Below are 12013 nucleotides of genomic sequence, written 5' to 3' on the forward strand. Positions count from 1 at the left end.
GTTAGGTGCTGTAATAGAGAAGTCGGTGGTAAAAGATGAAAATCAGATTTTAGGTGGCATAGCTCATTAGGTGAGAGGATAATGGAGACGTGTTTTCCTATTGGTGAAACAAATAATTTAGATGTGGTTGAAAGACTGGAGGAGGAATTTATGCCCAGAGGGCAGGATTAGGAGTTAACCCGGGACGGCTCTTTACCATTTCTGGAACACACCAATCAGAGGCGCAACTAGAGCCAAATTTCGGGGGGGGCTGAGCAAAAATTTCGGGGGGGGGCTGAACTTTAAGCAATAGGCAGAGTGGAGCTGCAGGGGCTCTTAGAAGGGGTGAGCAATAGGCAGAGTGGAGCTGCAGGGGCTCGTAGAAGGGGTGAAACAACAGCAAGGCCCCATTAACATGCTAATGGTCTTTTAAAGACCTGTGAAGTGCTCGGGTGCGGCTGCTTTTTTGCCCGGGAAGGTGTCTCATCCCGGGCTGCCACACACGACGGGGGGGCTGAAGCCCTGTGAGTCCAATGGGTGTTGCGCGCCTGACACCAATAACTCCTAGTCTGAATGCAGTGCAGAACCTCTTTGTCCAAAGTGTGCCGATTTCGCGGGCACTTTAGGATAAATCGCGGCATTTTTGCAAAAGTGCCGATTTCGCGGCAAACCGCGAAATCGCGAAATCGCGATATCCTGGAGGGTCTGCTTAGGGCCCCCAACTGACTCATGCCCTCACCACACCATCAATATAGGCGAAGCCAGAACCAGTCATGTACTCACCACCTTGTTCAACACCTCAATTGCCGTGGCCACCTTCCATGAGGTCATTGCCCTACTAAAGAAACCAACCACATTGAACTCAACAACTACCAACTGATCTCCCTGCTTTCGTTCCCTACCAAAGTATTAGAAAAAGCCATCAACCAATAACTCTGCTTACATCTGGAATGGAACCTCCTACTCGACTCCCACTCCGGAATCTGCAGCAACCACAGCACTGAGACAGCCCTCATTGCGGCTACCAATGACATCCGAGGCTTACTTGACCGAGGACAGGCTGTGGCTCTAAACCTCCTAGGCCTCTAGGCAGCCTTTGATATGGTCTCCCACCACACACTCATCACAACGCTAAACAAGGTAGGCAATCAAGGAGCCGCTCTCAGATAGATCACCTCTTTCCCCGTCGGAAGAATGCAAAATGTCCGACTTCTCCCCTTCACCTCTGAACCCATGGAAATCATCTGTGGAGTACCCCAAGGATCCTCGCTCAGCCCCAAACTCTTCGACACTTATATGAGACCTCTGTCCACCATCACCAAAACCCACAGACGCAACATAATATCCCACGCTAATGACATTTAACTCATCCTTTGTCTCTCCGAAGACACCACCAACACCAGGACCAACTTCCACAACTGAATGACAAACATCGCCAACTGGATGCAGTACAACTGTACGAAGCTTAACACAGACAAGACAGAGGTACTGAAATATGGAAACAAAAGCTCCCCATGGGACGCATCCTGGTGGTCCTCAGAACTCGGACGTACTCCTACCCCCACTGACCATGCCATTATTCTAGATAAGCTAACCATGAATGCTCAGGTCAACTCCGTCTCCTCCTCCTGCTTCTTCATTCTCTGCATGCTCTGTAAAATGTTCAAATGGCTGCCTCAAAGCTCAAGACGCACCATCACCCAGGCCCTCATCTCCAGCCGAATGGATACAGCAATGCTCTCTATGCAGAGATCACAGCTTACCTCCTCCAGTGACTACAGACCAAACAGAACACTGCAGCCAGACTAGTTCTGGATCCCCCTAGTCGAACCAACATCGCCCCTACCTCAGGGAACTCCACTGGCTCCCTGTACAGAAAGGATGACAGTTCTGGCTCCTGACCAATGTATATAAGGTACCTACACAACTGCAGACCTGCCTACTCGAACCACTGCCTAAACTGCCATTAGGCCACCACCCACTTCTTCCCTGTATCCCTTTCTCTAACCCTCACCCCCGCATCTGATTTAGCAGATGCAGAGGTCGCTCCTTCTCCTACCTAGCAGCAAAAACATGGAATGCGCTACTCTTTCATCAATGCACCGTCCCATCTTTCCAGAGTTCCGAAAGTCTCTGAAGACCTGGCAATTCGGCTAATCAACTGGACCCCGCCAGCGCCTGAATACGCTCTCTACAAACCAAATGATTGATTGATTGAGTGAAATCTAACATGCTGGAAATGTTACATAACTTAGGATTACACTATAAGAGGCCCCATACTGATTTCCTTAACATGCAGGGATGTATCTGAACACGATACACTTTCATTTTTTCTGTTTGCATGGCAACCGTCCACAGAGTGGACATGTGGGTTTCAAACTCTGAATACAGATTTTATCTGACGCATTTTAGATTTAGAACTTTTCACATTTTTGGTAGCCCACCCTGCCACTGCGATAGCACTTCCAAACAATAACTGGCACACTTTATGTTTTTTGTGGCTTTATGATGGCCTGAGGTTGCAATTCTTATGCCCTCTTTTACGGACCTTTGGCTTCAGATCCTTTATTACATGTTTGCACCGTCTCCAACTATTAGATTCGGAATTTTGCTGCTGAGCTGTTCTATGCTATGTGTGACAAACCCTTTGCATCAGAAGATTTGTAAAGGCAGCAACTCTTGAGAATCCATGATGTTTTATTTTATACGTACACTAGAGTCTTACCACATGAATTGGCTTGTGACCACTGTTTTTCACATTGTCTGAATTCGAGCTACATTGACTGTGATAATATGTCAATAATATTATATAATGATTTTACTACTGTATTTTATTCCGTATTTTGAACCTCTGAGTTGGTTCCAACAAATGCTTTATTGAGATGTATCTTTTTATGGTTATCGACCGAATAAATGCACTTGACTGACTGAGTGTATTCTGGGGCGGAGGGGGGGGGGGGGCTGGAATCTCTAAGTGAACTAGAGGGCTTAGTTGTAAGCAGTGGGTGTTCGACTTCAGGTCTTTGAAAAAGGTGAAACTGAAACGAGGGAAAGTGTTGGCGGTCTGATTGGAATCTCCCTCGAGGAAGCTGTAGTTGACTATCTCTTCCTATAAATGCCTGATGTCATCAAATAAAAGAGTCAACACATTCCTGAGAGTAAATCATTTCAAATGGCATCTAGAGGAGCCTGAATTGTCTAGTGCCCTGTCAAATAGAAGCAGGTATTGACAAACTGTGTTCCAGAGACAGAGCCGTGAGTAGCAATTGAAAAAAGCTACATTTCAGAAAACAATCTGATTGGATGGCTGTGCTATTATACAGCAAGTATTTCAATGTTCCTGAGCCTTTCAGGAATAAAGCTCTTTTCACAAGATGCAGGCAACACAGAATCTAAGATTCTTACAAGGATATTATTGGGATATTATTGGACATACTTGAAAAAAGTACTAACAAGATAATTAACTACTCATGAATAAGGCATGGAAAACACACTATTAAAGTCTGTATCTTATTTATGTACAAGGAGAGTTTAAAATCTTCTGGCAGCAAAAAAACTTAGTGCATGAAAAATCCTTTGACAGAGTGAGCAGAAAGTTCTCACAGCCTAACATGAAAATGTTTGGCTTTCTATAAGCTTATTTTTTACAATTGCATTGCCCAATTATCTGAAGACTCTTATGAATATCTGCTGTAAAGGGCAATCAGGGTGGGAGCAGGTTCCTTCTCTTCTCTTAGAGTGTACCTGTGAGCCGCATAAATCAATGGGACATTTATTCCCTAATCATAATCAGTATGGTAAAGATTCTGGATAAGAACTTAGGTCTTCATTTAGAATTGTTTTCAGCAGGTGTGTAATGGAGCAGGGAATTTACTCCAGGTGGGGGTGGGAAGGGTGTCTGGAGCAGGGTGGTTGAGAGCAGGCATGAGGGAGTGTTCCATGTTCCCCTATGCCATAGAAGCAGGTTGGACTTGTATCTGTAGCACCTGCCTGGACCTGGGCTCAATTTTCCCAGCTGGAATTTCCATATTGCAAAATCTTGTTCGTGTAACTGGTAATCCCAGGAGTGAAAACCTCTGATTAATTGTGAACACGTAGAGCGGTATCCACCTGAGTCCACTGCTATGCCAACCTGCTATCAAGGTTGAATTTGGGTGGCAGGGCTCTGATCAGGGCTCTGGGTGGTACAACTTTAGTGCTTTAAGAAACTGTGTAAAATGAGTGAATGGGAGACAGAGAGAGAGAAAGAAAGAAAGAGAGAGAGAAAGCGAGAGAGAGAGACAGAGAGAGTGCATTACAGGTAAGATCACTAGTGTAGTCCACTGTATGCACCTATAAGTATCTAGCCTGTAGTGTTGTGCGAGTTAGCAATGACAGAACCCTTTTGGCTCCTGATAGACTCTGTAGAATTGTGATGGACGAGTTAGAGCGCAGGGAAGTGAATGCAGTGTTTGTTTGTTGAGTTTGTGGTTGCACACAGACGAATAAAGACATGGTCCACTAAGCTTCGTGTGTGGCATAGTCATTAGCGGGTACCCAGGCTGGGGAGAACGCTACAACTGGCGACGAGATCGGGGATAAGTAACCCAAAGATTGACAGTGCTCTCCCAGAGAGTTTGCACTGGTCCAGCAAACTGCTTGTGTGTGCCTCATACAAAGTGCAGAATCAACATTTGGCGTATGTGGAGTCAAAGCAGAACTCCAGCCAGTGAGACACATTTGAATATAATGAAAGCTTCACTGAGAAGTTTACACATCATTCACCAAGAACCTGCTGGGAAGGCTCTAAGAAGTGGTACCGCACTACTACACAACTTAAAGCTATACATCATACGGATTGACAAAGTTAAAGGTGGATACAACCAGGTTTTAAAAGAGCACCAAAAAGCGACAGCAAACTGCAAGATATCGCTGCGATCAGAAGCTCTGCGAGGCATAGATCAACCAGGTGTCAGACAGTGCAAAGGGATGCCTAGAAGCAAAGCAATTCAAATACAAAAACGGTCATCTGCTTACCAGAACTGAGTAAAGAGAGTCATCATACCATAGCACTGGGAGTTCTGACCCCAGAGGAAGTATCTGGGATTGTTCTTACAGAGCTGTCCAAGCACAAAGTGGCACACCATCAAAGCTGCTTGGTGGCAGCTCAGAACAACTGAAAAGGTCCCCAGAAAAGTAAAAGGCTCCCATGTGGACCAAGAGGGAAGTCAAAGGTCCACAGACTGTCCAGGATGACCCATAGGCTAGCACAGCACAGGGCCTTAGGGATGGTATGGATGATGCAGGTCCTAGTGGACAGCAGACAGTATTAGAAAGAACTCTACTTTCAGAGTCAGCAAATCTCATAAATGGTTATCATGCCACAGCCTTCCTGAAACAACTACCAAAAAATATTGTCGACAGAAGGACTGCTTGGATAGAGACAGTTGATGACTTCACTGATGCGATAGAAGAATCAGATAACAAGAAGATTATCAAATATGTTAGGAATCATACTGGTGAAGGTGTAAAAGAAGTCAGAAAAAAATGCTGCAAGCTGAAAAACGTACATACTGTCAAATCAAAGCTGCCTTGAATCTCAAGTTCAATCCAATGCCAAATGTAGGTTTCAAAAGATACATTTTCCATCAAGAATGACAGAAAGTTGGAGTAACAATCGACAAATTTGTTGAGAGACTGGATACGATCATCAAACACCTTAAGTTCAATTAATTTAATGATGAGGAAGCTATATACGTTACAGAGTTTTTGATGGATGCATGTCAGTTTCATTTAGATGAAGAATGCTGTGAGAAACTCTTAGTCTGGAGTGAGTTCTCACGGCTGCCAGAGCTGAAGAGTGTGCTGATAAACAAGCTGCTGACATGGAGGCCGGAAGTGCCCAGAGTGAGTCAGTTATGAATATGAACAGAAAGCCAAGGCACAAGGCAGAGGGACACAGAGTGATGTCACCATGGAAAAACAAGTTGTGTTTCAGGTGTGGATTTTCATTTCCACACAATGGTAAATGTCCTGCCCTTGGACAGGTCTGCAAAGGCTGTGCGAAGGAGAACCATTTTGTAATGATTTGCAAGGCAAGAAAAAAGTAAATGCGCCATTGTGTGAAGACAAAATGGCTGCCCGAACGTTCCAGAAGAGATGCTAGAGGCACTCACACACGGCCAAGCAATCAACACTGTTAAGGCAAGTAGACAACACACGTAGTCCATCGCCATCTAAATCATCGTCAAAATGTTCTTCAGTATGAATGTCAAGTGAAAGTCAAGAAGATGGTTGTGCAATGTCGATGTTTACCTCAGAAAAACATGCACATGTTGGACTGGACGCATTTGAAAAGAAATGCAGGTTAAAGAATAGCCAACATGAAAAAGCACCAAAGTCATTTAAACATTGTCCGAAGATTGCATTAAAAGTAAACAGTTCCTCAAGAGGAGAAATACAGTGAACTGTCTGCATTGCCACGACTTACGTCATTGAAAACTAAACAGTGTACATGGGTTGCATCGATGCCATTAAAAAGTCAAGGGTCATTTGTAGCAACGATGAAACACAAGAAAACAAAAGTACAACCATCCATTCATATACTTTAAGGTACAGCGTCAAGTGCCTGTTTACTAAGCTTCAGAACAGCTGCTGATATGGGACTGATATCAGTGAACTGTAAAATGAATGCTCATCACGAAATAGTAAGTCAGTTCCCTTTCTTTGTTTCATGGGTTGTGAAAACTCAAGACTATGAAAGTACAATTACAAATTAACGAGAACATCTGTCCTATTGTTCAAAGACATAGACAAGCTGCATTTCATTTACAGGAAGCTGTTGAAAAAGAGCTTGAATCTTTACTCAAACATAATCATTGAGTGTTTTACTGGTCCATCGGTTTCTCTAATAGTAGTAGTACCAAAAAAGGATAGTGAAGGAGCTGTACACATCTACGTGGATATGGGTCAAGCGAAAAAGCCAATTGAAAGAGAATGACATCCAGGTCTGCACATTGCTGACATGATAACACAATTAAATGGTGCAAAGGTCTTCTGTCGCCTTGATTTGAATAAACAATATCATCAGTTGGAACTTAAGGAGAATTGCAGGCACATTACCGTCAGCTGCTGAGTTTTTTTAAAGATGTCATTCAACGTATCAGACAGCCTATCATGATCTCTTTCAATTCTAGTGATGATATATTGGTTTTCAGAGCTACACAGAAGGAGCACAATAAAGCTCTCACACAACTGTGCCATTAGCTTGCTGATGCAGGTTTAACATTGAATGCTGAGAAGCATGTGTTCCATAAGACAAAGCAAAGATTATTTGGCCATATCTTTTCAGATGGTGGCATGACACCCAATCCAGCTAAAGTGCAAGGGTTGCCAGCTCACCACTAGATGTTTCCATGTTACGTTCATTCCTTGGCATGGCCAGCTACTGTTCTAGATATATACAAGACTTTGCCACTGTAAGTGGTCCGTTAGGAGGCTTGACGAAAAAGAATGTTTATTTCATTGATCACATAAATGCAAGCAAAGTTTCAAAAATATCAAACAAGCTATTGAGAACTCTGCTAAAATGGCATACTTTGATTCAAAGCTTCATACCAAGGTTGCTGTTGATACTAGCCACATTGGGTTAGGCGCAATCCTTACACAGTACAGCTGACACCCAAATGCTCGAAGACACATTGTGGCATATGCAAGCAGAAGTTTGCCCCAAACTGAACATGCTTATTCACAACCTCAAAAAAGAACATTTAACAGTGGTGTGGGCTTGTGAACATATCTCGTATATGGAAAGCCTTTCATTATTGTCATAGATCATCAAGCATTGTCAACCATCTTTGGCAAAGCAAAGGCAAAGAAGCCTCCTCACATTGAATGTTGGGGCTCTACGATTACATGAATACAACTACACAAATATGCAATGTCCAGGGAAAGATCAAAACTCTGCTGACTACTTCTCATGAGTGCCTCTAAAGTGTCATGGTACCTCTTCCAAGACGACTGAAGCCTACATAAATTTCACTGTGAAATCAAGCACACCAGCTGCCATTTCATTGAAACAGATTGCTACTGCCGTGAGACAAGATAGTGAATGACATGTTGAAACTAAAAGACATTATTACACATCAGTCTTGGAATCAGCACACCCGACCTCTTACCAGTGACAGTGAGTACCAAACGTATAAAAATGTCAAAAATTAACTGTCCGTTACTCAAGAAGGCATTATCTGAGAAGTTTGAGAGTTATTATTCCGGAGAGTTTGCAACAACAGATAACTGAAGTGGTCCATGAGGACATCGCAGAATCGTTGCCACAAAATGAGACCGAGTGTGGTTACCTTATCTCGATGAGAGAGTTGAAAGAGAAGACCATTCAACACACTATAAACATGTCAGAGTTGACAAAGCATGTGTAGGAAAGAATTGCCATTGACTTCGAGTTGACATTAACTTCTCTGCTCCTCTTGATACAATAGACATTACCTGATGGTGACTGCTGGTGAATACTCCTGTTTTCCATTCATAGAAGATCTCTTATTTATCACTCAAGAAAGAGTTGTCGAGCGATTAGACGGCAATTTCATGACACAGGGTGTTCCTGAGATCTTAAAATCTGACAACAGGCCATCTTTCAACAGTCAAGGATTTAGAGACTTTCACAGTCATCTTAACATGAAGCATCAGAGGAGCACACCTCTTTGGGTACAGCCAATGGCCTTGTCGATCGTTTCATGAGTACTCTTAAGAAAGCTGATCAGTGTGCTGCATTGGAAAGCTCGACCTTAAAATTGTCTTGAATTCTACTCTTTGAGCTTACTGTTCGACCGCTCACTGGACCACTGGTAAAAGGCCTGTATCCTTGATGTTCGGGAGAGCCATGGCAACTAAGTTACCTCAATGAACCATCAGAAGATCAAGTACTGAGGAAGACACCCGTATAAAAGACTTGGATCGTAAACGGAAAATTAAGGTCTATGCAGACAAGAGACGACATGCAAAAGGCGTTATTTTCACTAGAGAAGATCGAGTGCTTGTTCTTCAGTCTAGGAGATAGAAATCTGGTGCCCCCTTCGATGCTGAGCCATTTCATGTGACCAGCAAAGGACATATGGTACCTGCCCAACATCCTTGAAAGTTTATTATGTGAGATTTCCCACATTTCCGAGATGTGGCTCATCGCTCATCAGTCACTGATGTCAATGTAGAGACAGGGTCTGAAAGAACAATTTAAAACACTGTGACTCATTTTGCTACTAAAGATCACAAACACTTCTACTGCCTGTCCCCAGTTTATGACAACACAATCAGGACGTGTGATCAGAGCACTACTAAGACTATTCGAAGAGCTACATAGTAGATATATTTGTGAAAAATATTTATGTTTATTTAACAGACGGGGAGATGTAGTGTTGTGCGAGTTAGCAATGACTGAACCCTTTTGGCTCTTGATGGACTCTGCAGAACTGTGATGTAAGAGTTAGAGAATAGTGAAGTGAATGCAAGTTTAGAATGTTGAGTTCGTGGTTGCACACAGATGAATAAAGACATGTTTTACTAAGCTGCATGTGTGGCATAGTCATTAATGGGTACCCAGGCTGGGAAGGATGTTACAGCCCACTACATTTCTAGGCACTGATTATCTTAAGCCAGGATGGATATCGTAATAACACTTTGACCATCTCTAAAAGTGTTCTTAAGATTTAGTCCCCGGGCTCCAGATGTTCGATGACAAGTATCAATTTTAAATGCTGGTGTATGAAAATCTTCTGACATTGTTAACATAGCAGTTGTATACCAAAGTACCAATATAGGTAAATTTAGAGTGCATAATAAGTAGGCCAAAATAACCAGATATTTTAAAATGAGCAGCCCTTAGAGGGAAATTGGGCTTCCATCAGTTAAACAATGTTTCACGCAGCCTTGAGCATGTGGCCCAGATGTAAGGGCACACTACAGCAACCAGATTTAGAAGTGTGGGGTTTCAGTGGTTAAAGCATAACCCTTCATGAACACCAAGACAAATCTTCGCCATATGAATATCATCATGTGTAAAATGGCCAGCATGTAAGGTTAATTAGTTAAGGCGCCTGCAGCAAATATTTGCATATCACCTTGAAACATTTAAACACCGATCAACCATCAATATACCCCATATGAACGTATGATGAGAATAACCGAGGCAGCTTGTGCAGAATCCTTACAGCACCATAGAGCTTCCCTTGGCATTGGCATGTGTTTCAGTGCATTCTAGCTTCACCAAACACCCAATACTCTTACATAATGCTTTCATATAAATAAATAAAAAACAAACGTAACTGAATGTACAGCTTCACATGCAATCCTCAAACAGTTGTTGAAGACCATCCTGCACCATCAACATTCTCAACACCTCTGTATTTACCCACCTTCAAATGAAGTGAGGACTTCAGTTGTAAAATATTACTCTTCACAACCACCAAATGTTGGTGATAGTCATGGATTAGCTATCAGTCCATCAATGAGGATTTACAAAGGGTCTCAGAGGTTATTGAAATAGTCAGGTCTTGATGGCCATTCAAGAATTCCAGAAGTGAGGTGATGGTCCGGAGGTATGTGGGGAGGCTGTTCCAGGACTCTGCTGCAATGTGGGAGAAGGAGCGTCATCTACTTCTGCTTTGGTAGATGCGGGGAGTATGAGCAAGTGAAAGGGAGGCGGAGAGAATTCTTCTCAAAGGTTGGTGGAAATTCAGGCGGTGGTTAATATATGCGAGTCCTTGGTTGTGTAGAGCCTTGTGTGCATGCGTTAGCAGCTTGAACTGGCATCTCTTCTGTACAGGGAGCCAGTGGAGTTGCCGAAGGTGGGGTGTGATATGGGTTTGTCGGGGAAGGCAAAGAATGAGTCTGGCTGCCATGTTGTATATGGTCTGAAGTCTCTGTAGAAGGTGTGCGGCGATTCCTAAGTAGAGGGCATTGCCATAGTCCAGTCAGCTGGTGATGAGGGTCTGTGTCACGGTGCATCTGATGTGTAGGAGTAGCCACTTTAAGATCTTACGTAGCATATCCAGAGTGAGAAAGCAGGCGTAGGAGACGGTGTTGATCTGTAATTTCATGGTGAGCTTGTTGTCAATGATGTTTCTGAGGTTTCTGGCGTGGTCAGAGGGAGTGGGTGTGGGTCCTTGGTCTGATGGCCACCAGAAGTAATTCCATGTGTTGCTGCTGTTGCCAAAGATTTCCATCTTGGCTGGGTTCAGCTGCAGGCAGTTATTTTTCATCCAGTCGGCAATTTTTGCCATGCATCTGTGGATGTTGGTTCTGGTGGTGGTGGTCCCTCACTTAGCTCTGCCTTGTTTACTATTCATGTGATTCTGCTAGCTAAATTGATTATATTCTTCAGCTCTGATTTTTGTACATTCACCAACAATACCCAGATTATTCTCCAGTTGCAATCCTGATGTCCAACAGCACACCAAACCTTATTCCAACAAGACAGAAGTGTTGATGCTTGAGTGTCACTGATAGATCTGGTTGGAAGCTAGCTGGATTTGGTCTGTAGGGGATGCCTATATCTTCCGTGGCCTAAGTCTGCAATCATGGCTCTCTGATTGCTAACACCCTCTTGCTGGTTCCTCAAAAGAACACGGCGGCTTAAATCTCATTCAGCGTTGTTAAAAGTTTTAGCATGAATCATTGCCCTGCTTCCTTCTCCCTATCAAAGGAAAGCTGTTTAACCAGCAGCGGTTTCCCACCATAACCATGGCAATACCATCTACCTGGAGCTCTCATATCCTCATCTGCTAACTACAAACCATCCGGAAATATGCTGGCAGACTTAACTCAGTGCTAAACAGGAGGTATTTTGTCTGTCCTTATTTTTAAACTTTTTTATTTGCTCTCTGTTGACAAATAACTTATTTTCAAAATGCTAGGTCTCTGGAAATCAGAAATAATCTCATTCTAGCATTACTCTCCAAAGTAATCAACATCGTAAACTCTAATAACCCTCCTGAAAGTCCATGACTAACCGAATTGCTAGTACTACCTAGACCCAAATTTTGGA

The 12013-nt window shown here is 43.2% G+C and overlaps 1 protein-coding gene across 4 annotated transcripts in view; it reads right to left on the reverse strand.

The window, feature by feature from the left end:
- The window catches only part of SYT3 (synaptotagmin 3), a 630220-nt gene that overhangs the window by 14649 nt on the left and 603558 nt on the right, over window positions 1–12013 (reverse strand). Inside the window, exon 13 of one of the 4 annotated variants that reach the window (XM_085616130.1) lies at window positions 7605–9191. The exons of the other annotated variants lie outside the window; for them this stretch is intronic. The gene's annotated coding sequence lies outside the window, so the exon portion shown is untranslated. Of the gene's footprint in view, window positions 1–7604; window positions 9192–12013 lie in introns of those variants that run through there. 4 annotated transcript variants of the gene reach the window in all.

Source organism: Triturus cristatus, chromosome 7, assembly GCF_964204655.1.
Source record: "Triturus cristatus chromosome 7, aTriCri1.1, whole genome shotgun sequence".
In the NCBI taxonomy this organism is placed as follows: Eukaryota; Metazoa; Chordata; class Amphibia; order Caudata; family Salamandridae; genus Triturus; species Triturus cristatus.